The sequence below is a fragment of the Musa acuminata genome, chromosome BXJ1-9 (genome assembly GCF_036884655.1).
Source record: "Musa acuminata AAA Group cultivar baxijiao chromosome BXJ1-9, Cavendish_Baxijiao_AAA, whole genome shotgun sequence".
NCBI classification, from domain to species: Eukaryota; Viridiplantae; Streptophyta; class Magnoliopsida; order Zingiberales; family Musaceae; genus Musa; species Musa acuminata.
The window spans coordinates 6,735,001-6,743,726 of NC_088335.1; the positions used below are offsets into that span (position 1 = coordinate 6,735,001).

Below are 8,726 nucleotides of genomic sequence, written 5' to 3' on the forward strand. Positions count from 1 at the left end.
AATATCAAATTATTTTCATAATTTACCCACAGGATTATGAATTGGAATATAATTTGATAGTTTTATCATAAAGTTCATTTGAATCTATTTGAATTAAGAATTTAGCCCACAGGCAATTTTTATGTCATGAGATTCAAATTTTTGGCATGTTTCACATTGGTAAAACATGCAATTTAGTTTATTAAGCTTCAAATTTTGACATAAGCATGTTTGATTTTATGCAGTTTCTCAAACTGTTAATTTCTCTGATATTCGATGTGATATTCCCGAACTTAGTGGTGATAACTATAAGATATGGAAGGAGAGGGTTCTCCTCCATTTAGGGTGGATGGATATTGATTATGCTATTAGGAAAGACGAACCACCTATAGTCACTAATACCAGCACTCCAACTGAGATCGCGTTATATGAGCGATGGGAGCGATCCAATCGGCTCAGCGTGATGTTTATCAAAACTAAGATAACTGCTGGCATACGTGGTTCTGTTGACCAGCATGAAAATGTCCGAGACTTGCTAAAAGCTATTGATGAACAATTCATCACTTCGGATAAAGCACTAGCAAGCACCCTTATAATGAAATTTTCATCCTCTAGACTCACCAACATAAAGGGTGTGCGTGAGCACATAATGCAAATACGAGATATTGCGGCTCAACTTAAGAAACTTGAGGTTAATATGTCAGAATCCTTCCTGGTGCATTATATTCTGAACACCCTTCCACCTCAATATGGCCCTTTTAAAATTTCATACAATACACATAAGGATAAATGGTCAATTAATGAATTAATGACCATGTGTGTTCAAGAAGAAGAGAGGCTAATTATGGAATTGGGTGAGAGTGCAATGGTGGTAACCACTCGCGGGAAGAACAAAATTGACAAACATCAAGCCAATCAAAAAGCTTATCAGCAGGGAAAAGGTAAAATACCACCCCAAGCTGATATCAAGAAAGAAGCAAGGTGTTTCTTTTGTAAAAGAAAGGGACACATGAAGAAGGAATGCACGAAATTCCAACAATGGCTTGAAAAGAAAGGTAAACCAACCTCATATGTGTGTTATGAATCTAATATGGTCAATGTTAATATTAACACCTAGTGGATTGACTCAGGATCAACAATCCATATTGCAAACTCTTTGCAGGGTATGCAAAACCTAAGGAAGCCAGTGGGAAGTGAGCAAAGCATCTTATCAGGAAATAAGATGGGCTCACATGTGGAGGCAATTGGAACATGCATTTTAACTTTAAGTAGTGGTTTTGTTTTAAAATTGGAAAGAACCTTTTATGTATCAAGTTTCTCACGAAACTTAATTTCTGTTTCCAGACTCGTACTATTTGGGTATTCCTTTAATTTTAAAGACACATCATTTCGTTTATTATATAAATCTGATTGTGTTGGGAATGGTATTTTGTCTGATGGTCTTTACCATATTTTATTACAAAATGATAATACTCAAAGTTCAATGCATGTTCACGCTGGCATTAAGAGGTGTAATATTAATGAGGACTCCTCTATATTATGGCATCGGAGATTAGGACATATCTCCATAGAGAGAATTAAGAGATTAGTTAAAGATGGGGTACTTAGTACTCTTGATTTTACTAATTTTAAGACTTGTGTGGACTGTATTAAAGGAAAACAGACCAATAAGTCCAAAAAGGGTGCTAATAGGAGTTCAGACTTATTAGAGATAATTCATACTGATATATGTTGTCCAGACATGGACATACATGGTCAGAAATACTTTATCTCCTTTATAGATGATTACTCACGATATATGTATATATATTTGCTTCATAACAAAAATGAAGCATTGGATGCCTTCAAAGTCTTTAAGGCTGAAGTTGAGAACCAATGTGGCAAGCAAATTAAAATTGTGAGATCAGATAGGGGTAGAGAATATTATGGTAGATATACTGAAAATGGACAAGCACCTGGTCCTTTTGCTAAGTTTCTTCAAGAACATGAGATAGTTGCCCAATACACTATGCCTGGTTCTCCAGACCAGAATTGTGTTGCAGAAAGAAGAAACCGAACATTATTAGACATGGTGCGGAGTATGCTTAGCAACTCTAATCTTCCTAAATTCTTGTGGACTGAAGCAATAAAGACGGTTGTGTATATATTAAACCTAGTTCCAACCAAAGCTGTCCAAAAGACACCATTTGAATTATGAAAAGGTTGGAAACCGAGTTTGCGACATATGCGCATTTGGGGATGTCCGTCTGAAGTCAGAATATATAATCCACAAGAGAAGAAATTGGACCCGAGGACTATTAGTGGGTATTTCATTGGATATACCGAAAAGTCCAAAGGTTATAGGTTTTATTGTCCATCTCACACAACTAGGATTGTGGAATCAAGAAACGCTAAATTTCTTGAGGATGATGTGATCAATGGGAGCGATCATTTCAGGAACATAGTTTCTGCACATGATCATATAGAATCTCAACCTTCTACATCAAATGATAGATTGGTTATAGTTCATAGCACTCCTCAAGTACAAACTAGTGCTGAACAACCAATCATTGAAATTCCACAAGTCGTTGATAGTATTCTAATAGATCAAGCAGTTCAGGAATTACAACAAGCTCCTGAACAACTAGTTGAACCACAAGTTCCACAGGGAACCATTGGTACAACATTAAGAAGATCTACTAGAAATAAAAGATCAGCAATTCCTAATGATTATGTTGTATATCTACAAGAATCTGACTATAATACTGGAGCCAAAAATGATCCTGAAACATTTTCACAAGCCATGAATTGCAAAGAGTCAAATTTGTGGCATGATGCTATGAAAGAAGAGATGAATTCCATGATGAGCAATAGAGTCTGGGATCTTGTAGAGTTACCTAATGAAGTAAAAGCTATTGGTTGTAAATGGGTCTTTAAAACTAAGAAAGATTCGTTAGGCAACATTGAGAGATACAAGGCTAGACTTGTTGCAAAAGGGTTTACTCAAAAAGAGGGAATCGATTATACGAAGACGTTTTCTCCTGTATCTAAGAAAGATTCTCTACGTATAATTTTGGCATTAGTTGCTCATTTTGACCTTGAGTTGCAACAAATGGATGTGAAAACAGCATTTCTTAATGGAGATCTAGAGGAAGAGGTTTATATGAAACAACCTGAAGGTTTCTCCTCTAGTGTTGGTGAACACTTGGTTTGCAAGCTTAGGAAGTCTATATACGGCTTAAAACAAGCCCCCCGCCAATGGTATTTTAAATTCCATGAAGTGATTTCTTCATTTGGATTTGTTAAAAATCCCATGGATCAATGCATATACCAGAAGGTTAGTGGGAGTAAAATATGTTTCCTTGTTTTATACGTAGATGATATTTTGCTTGCAACCAACGATAAGGGTTTGCTGCATGAGGTAAAACAATTTCTTTCTAAAAATTTTGACATGAAGGATATGGGTGAAGCATCTTATGTCATTGGCATTAAGATCCATAGAGATAGACATCGAGGTATCTTAGGTCTATCACAAGAAACCTATATCGATAAACTTTTAGAAAGATTTCGGATGAAAGATTGTTCACCAAGTGTTGCTCCCATTGTGAAAGGTGACAGGTTCAATTTGAACCAATGCCCAAAGAACAATTTTGAAAGGGAATCAATGAAAAACATCCCATATGCTTCTATCATAGGAAGTCTTATGTATGTTCAGGTTTGTACTAGACCTGATATTGCATTTATTGTGGGGATGCTAGGTCGATATCAGAGTAATCCAAGTATGGACCACTGGAGAGCTGCAAAGAAAGTGATGAGGTATCTATAAGGAACCAAAGATTACATGCTTATGTATAGACATACAGACAATCTGGATGTGATTGGTTACTCAGATTCAGACTTCGCCGGTTGTGTTGATTCTCGGAAATCAACATCAGGATATATTTTTATGATGGCCGGTGGAGCTATTTCTTGGAGAAGCGCTAAACAGACCTTGATTGCTACTTCTACCATGGAAGCTGAGTTTGTCTCCTGTTTTGAAGCTACTTCACATGGTGTATGGCTTAAGAGTTTCATTTCTGGGCTTAGGATCATGGATTCTATTTCTAGGCCATTAAGAATTTTTTGTGATAATTCAGCTGCTGTCTTTATGGCTAAAAACAATAAAAGTGGAAGTCGAAGTAAACACATCGACATTAAGTATTTAGCCATAAGAGAACGTGTAAAAGAAAAGAAAGTGGTCATTGAGCATATCAGCACTGAATTGATGATTGCTGATCCTTTGACTAAAGGCATGCCACCTCTGAAATTCAAGGATCATGTAAAGAAAATGGGACTTAGTTCCACTTTGTAATGATATTGAAACTCTTATATATGTGATATTTTCTCATTCATGTGCACATTATTTTGAGAAAATATATTGTTACTGGACCAAGAATAAACATGAGGTTTATTCATAAAGTAATATTACCACATTAAGATTAAGAAACTAAATACATCGTAATACATGGATGATAATACTCGCTCTTAGAGGACTTATCGCTATGATTCATGTATTTATTTCTTAAGAAAGTTGTTCGAGAAAGATTAACTCAAATTATTAAGATAAACGTATGGACCAAGTGGGAGAATGTAACCGTTATTATTAAATCTCTTATTTAATAATAAAACTATTCTCATTAAGATTCATAATTCATTATCATGAATTATTTCATTTATTATGGTTTAAATGATTTCAGTTTTTTATTCATTATGCATGAAACCGTTATTATTAAATGTTACTAAACTTACGCACATAAACCCCCATCCGTCGCCCCCCTGTCCCACTCCCCCACATAACCTTGAGCCATAAACCCTACTTCGTGCGTAGTCGCCACCTCCTCCACCACTGCACAGGACCGATGCTTCCTCTATCGCCGAAGTACAAATCCGAAGGCCTAGCTTTCATGTGCAATTCCCTCCGCAGCCGCTGCTTTCATGTGCAGCTCCTTCCATCATCGAGGGAGAGGACCGTAGCTTCCTCTGCCACCGCAAACACATCTGAAGCTTCCTCTGCCCACGACGTCACCGTCTGCAACATCCACTGCCATCGTCCATAGCTTCCTTCGTCACTGCCATCACCGTCATTCAAAAGTTCCTCCATCACCTCCATCCTCTCCTTTCCCACTTTTCACCGTCGGTATCTTTTCTCTCCTTTAACTACTGTTAACAGTTTATTAAATACTATTAACAGTAGATTGTTAACCACTGTTATCATATAATAGTCCTTATTTAGATTTTAGCACTACTAATCTCTATTTATTTAGAACTGTTATTAGGGTTTTAGGATTAATGACAAGTGTACAAAGCAATTCAAAAGATTCATCAAAAATTCAAGAAAGGATCCTGCTTAGAAATATAATTATCTAAAGGATCCTTTCAATTTAATGTCATATTTATGTTTATATAATCATATTTATCAATTATATTATATATTTTTTATATTTTAATATTTTAGAGCCCCTTGCTTTGCTTGGGTTTAGGAGAGCGCCTAACGCCTCAAGCATTTTTAGACCCTGACGCATTTTAGCACCTAGCACTTTTTAAGTCACTAGCTCTATCATTAATCATTTGCAAGCTGCAAACTAACAGTTTTCCACAAATCTAGCAAGTGACAATAATTGGTAGACTAGTTTGAGAGGGATAATGTGGCAAACAAAAAAAGATCAAAAGGGATAAATGCTTTTTAGTGAGCGATTGGTAGTTCGTAAATGACCGATGAAAAATTGTATCCATCGAGCCCACAAAGCAGCCAACAAACTTGCAGTGTTTATGATAGTTCTATGAGACTCATCCTATTGCCTTTGGCCTAGCTGTGATGAGAAATTGCCATGGACGAATCAGAAATAGCCATTCACCAGAAATCGCCAACATGTGCTAAACAGCATGCAGGTGGCAAAAGATGGCATATCTAACAACCAAGGTAGCAATGATGCTTCGAGGTCATGAAGATGTGAATATGGGCTAGGATTTTGGGTAGATAAGCATCTGGGACAATGGAGGGAAGAGGATAGCTCACAGGTTAAGTGCATTGTGAACACAAACTCATTCTTTATAGTTGAACCCATTAAATACAGCATCAAATCCATTTAAGCCTCATCGGATTGACTTTCTAGAATAATTAACTCGAGTTGGTCCAGCTACTCTGATGATATAAAAACAAATCTATGATAGTGGTTTCCCTGACATAACTTTGAGGACATGTCGGTAATGATAGCCATTCTCTTACCCAAAGCAGTATATCATAGAGCAATTGCCATTATTGACATACTAGAACTCTTTAGTCAAACTTGAATATAAATAATTAGTGTACTTAGGGTGGATGCACAAGTTTAACTCCATACTATATACTCTTGAAACATCCAAATCCAATGCAGGAAAACTACAACTTTTTTACATCCACTTGATACAAATCCTGTGGAGTGCATCAATATTGTAGAGAGTTAAACAAATTTCCTATGTTTGTGATAAAAGGGCACCACATAAATTCTTTCAAATAAGAGAGCATTTTGTGACATGATCTTTAAGAGAGAGTATCTGATCGGTAAACACAAGTGACGATATAATATTGCGAGGATGATCAAGAGCAACTCCCTAATGCAATTATAAAACTGAAACAACTCTTAATCGTCTAAATATGCAATCTTGATAAGAAAAGTCAAGAAGAAGAGGTTTAAATCAAGGTTTGTCGTACCGTACCATACCGATGTTTCGATCCGAGCTTGGTACGGTATGGTACCGGTGTACCGAGCGGTACATCCTGGTGTACCGAACAATTTTATTTTTTCATTACTGTAGCACTACTACAATATAGTACTGTAGCACTGTAGCGGTACGAGACAATCCATGTACCGGTATGTCATCGGACCGGTACATACCGCCCATACCGGGCGGTACCATTCGGTACTGCATACCTTGGTTTAAATTTCGTCAACTAGGGAAACAAGAAGGCTGTTGTTGAGTATTTGATCATTTCCGAAGAGGAAATGAGCAAAATTACATCAAGAAATGTTCACCAAACGTAATGATCGGACTAGGAGAGCGTTTCAATTAGTTCCTTGATGATAAGTTGGTGAGGATGGCAATTCATGCAGTTTAGGTTGGGTTAAGCTGGTTTCCAGGCTAACAAAAGTCCACAGAATTTAAAGCTGATCAGGCATACGTGTGATGGGTGAGGGTGTGAGGAGGAGGAGAAGAACAAAAAAGTAAAAAATAAAAAGGAAGGAGTGTGAGGATGAGTACTGGACTGTCATGGACAAAGTTGTAAATGAGGTGTTTGATGTAATACACATATATGTCCGTGTCTTTCGATTTTTGTTCATGTTTTGCACAGCATATAGAGGGCTTATAGTAGGCTTGATAGCCTTATTTTGTTTGGTCTGTAGTGGACCATCTTGGACTTTTTGTTGCGCGACCGTTCAGAACTTGCGAAGCCTATATTCGTAATTTGTATTTGCTATCATGTGTTTGTTGAAATTGTTGCTTGTGGATATTGAATAAAATATTTTCTCTAACTCATCTTCTCTTTTATAGGCCCTTAAGTGACCATAGGAGGTTTTGGGGAGGTTGACCATTGGCGGACGAACACGCAAGGGTGTCGCACGACGTAGGCAAAACCAGCCAAGTCTGTGACAGTGGTATTAGAGCAGGACAAGTACACTTAAAAATACTTGGCATATAAACGTGGGGGATTTTAACCTTTAGAAATCTTTAAAGTATATTTGGAGTATTGGGTTTTCAGGTGGTACAACTTTGATCACCAACTCTGATCTTTTAAGTATGTCTATGTCAGGCTGTTTAATGTAGATGTTCTAAAAAACACATTGGTCTCCTTGATTGTATATGTTTTTCCGTATCTACCAGCCATAAATTGATTGGACACACCAGCATGATCTGGTTAGTGTAATGATTCTGGTTTTTACTGATCTTCTATCTGAATTATACATGCTGGAGATATGCTTGTGGAGATCAGCAGTGGATGATCATGCCACCATAAAATGAATTAGCTGCAATGTATTCAGAATCATGGCTTGTGCGGAAGGTAACTGAAGCATGTTTATGAAGATTCAGCTTAAATTATGAATTACAGTAGCCTATGTATGCCCTGTTACACAGTTTGATCAGTGTTGGCATTTAGTATCACTGCAGAATGTGTTTGCTTTTAACATACTATTGTTACATTTAGTGTTGATTTGCATTTTAACCTACAAAATAGAAGTGATGAATTGTTCTCCTCGTGATCAATCGAGAATTGCAATCCTGTTCACTTTAACTAGCACTTTTTGATACATCTAAAGACTGGTGTGACGAGTTACGTGTTTGCAGTATGGTATTGGTACATTGTGAGCATCTAATTATTTCTGTACTCGAGCTATTGTGACAGTTAAGATCGGCATTGAAGTACAAAGGTAAAATTTAGTGACAAAACTAGTATCCAAAAATTTGATTTCACCAAAAGGCTACCGCTCTTTTGTTACAGTTATTCGGCGGGTTGGTAGCAGGAAACTGTACGCGAAAAAAGGAATCAGGCGGAAGAACTGACGCAGAAAGGAAAGGTTGAAGTGCAGAACGAAAATTCGCACCTTCGCTCTCATTGTCGAGGTGACGCTCTCGAACCTTCTCCGATCTCCGAACCCTCTCTCTCGCGCTTCGAGCCGCTGCGCTTTCCGGAACAATAGGAGCGAGGCTTTCGTCGGGTATTTATGGAGCTCACGGCTTCAGAAACCCTAATC

General features: G+C 37.3%; 1 protein-coding gene across 1 annotated transcript in view; it reads right to left on the reverse strand.

Moving 5' to 3' along the window:
- The window catches only part of LOC135592814 (histidinol dehydrogenase, chloroplastic-like), a 20,077-nt gene extending 11,351 nt beyond the window's left edge, over positions 1-8,726 (reverse strand). The window contains exon 1 of the mRNA XM_065082494.1: positions 8,577-8,726. The gene's annotated coding sequence lies outside the window, so the exon portion shown is untranslated. The remainder of the gene's footprint in view (positions 1-8,576) is intronic.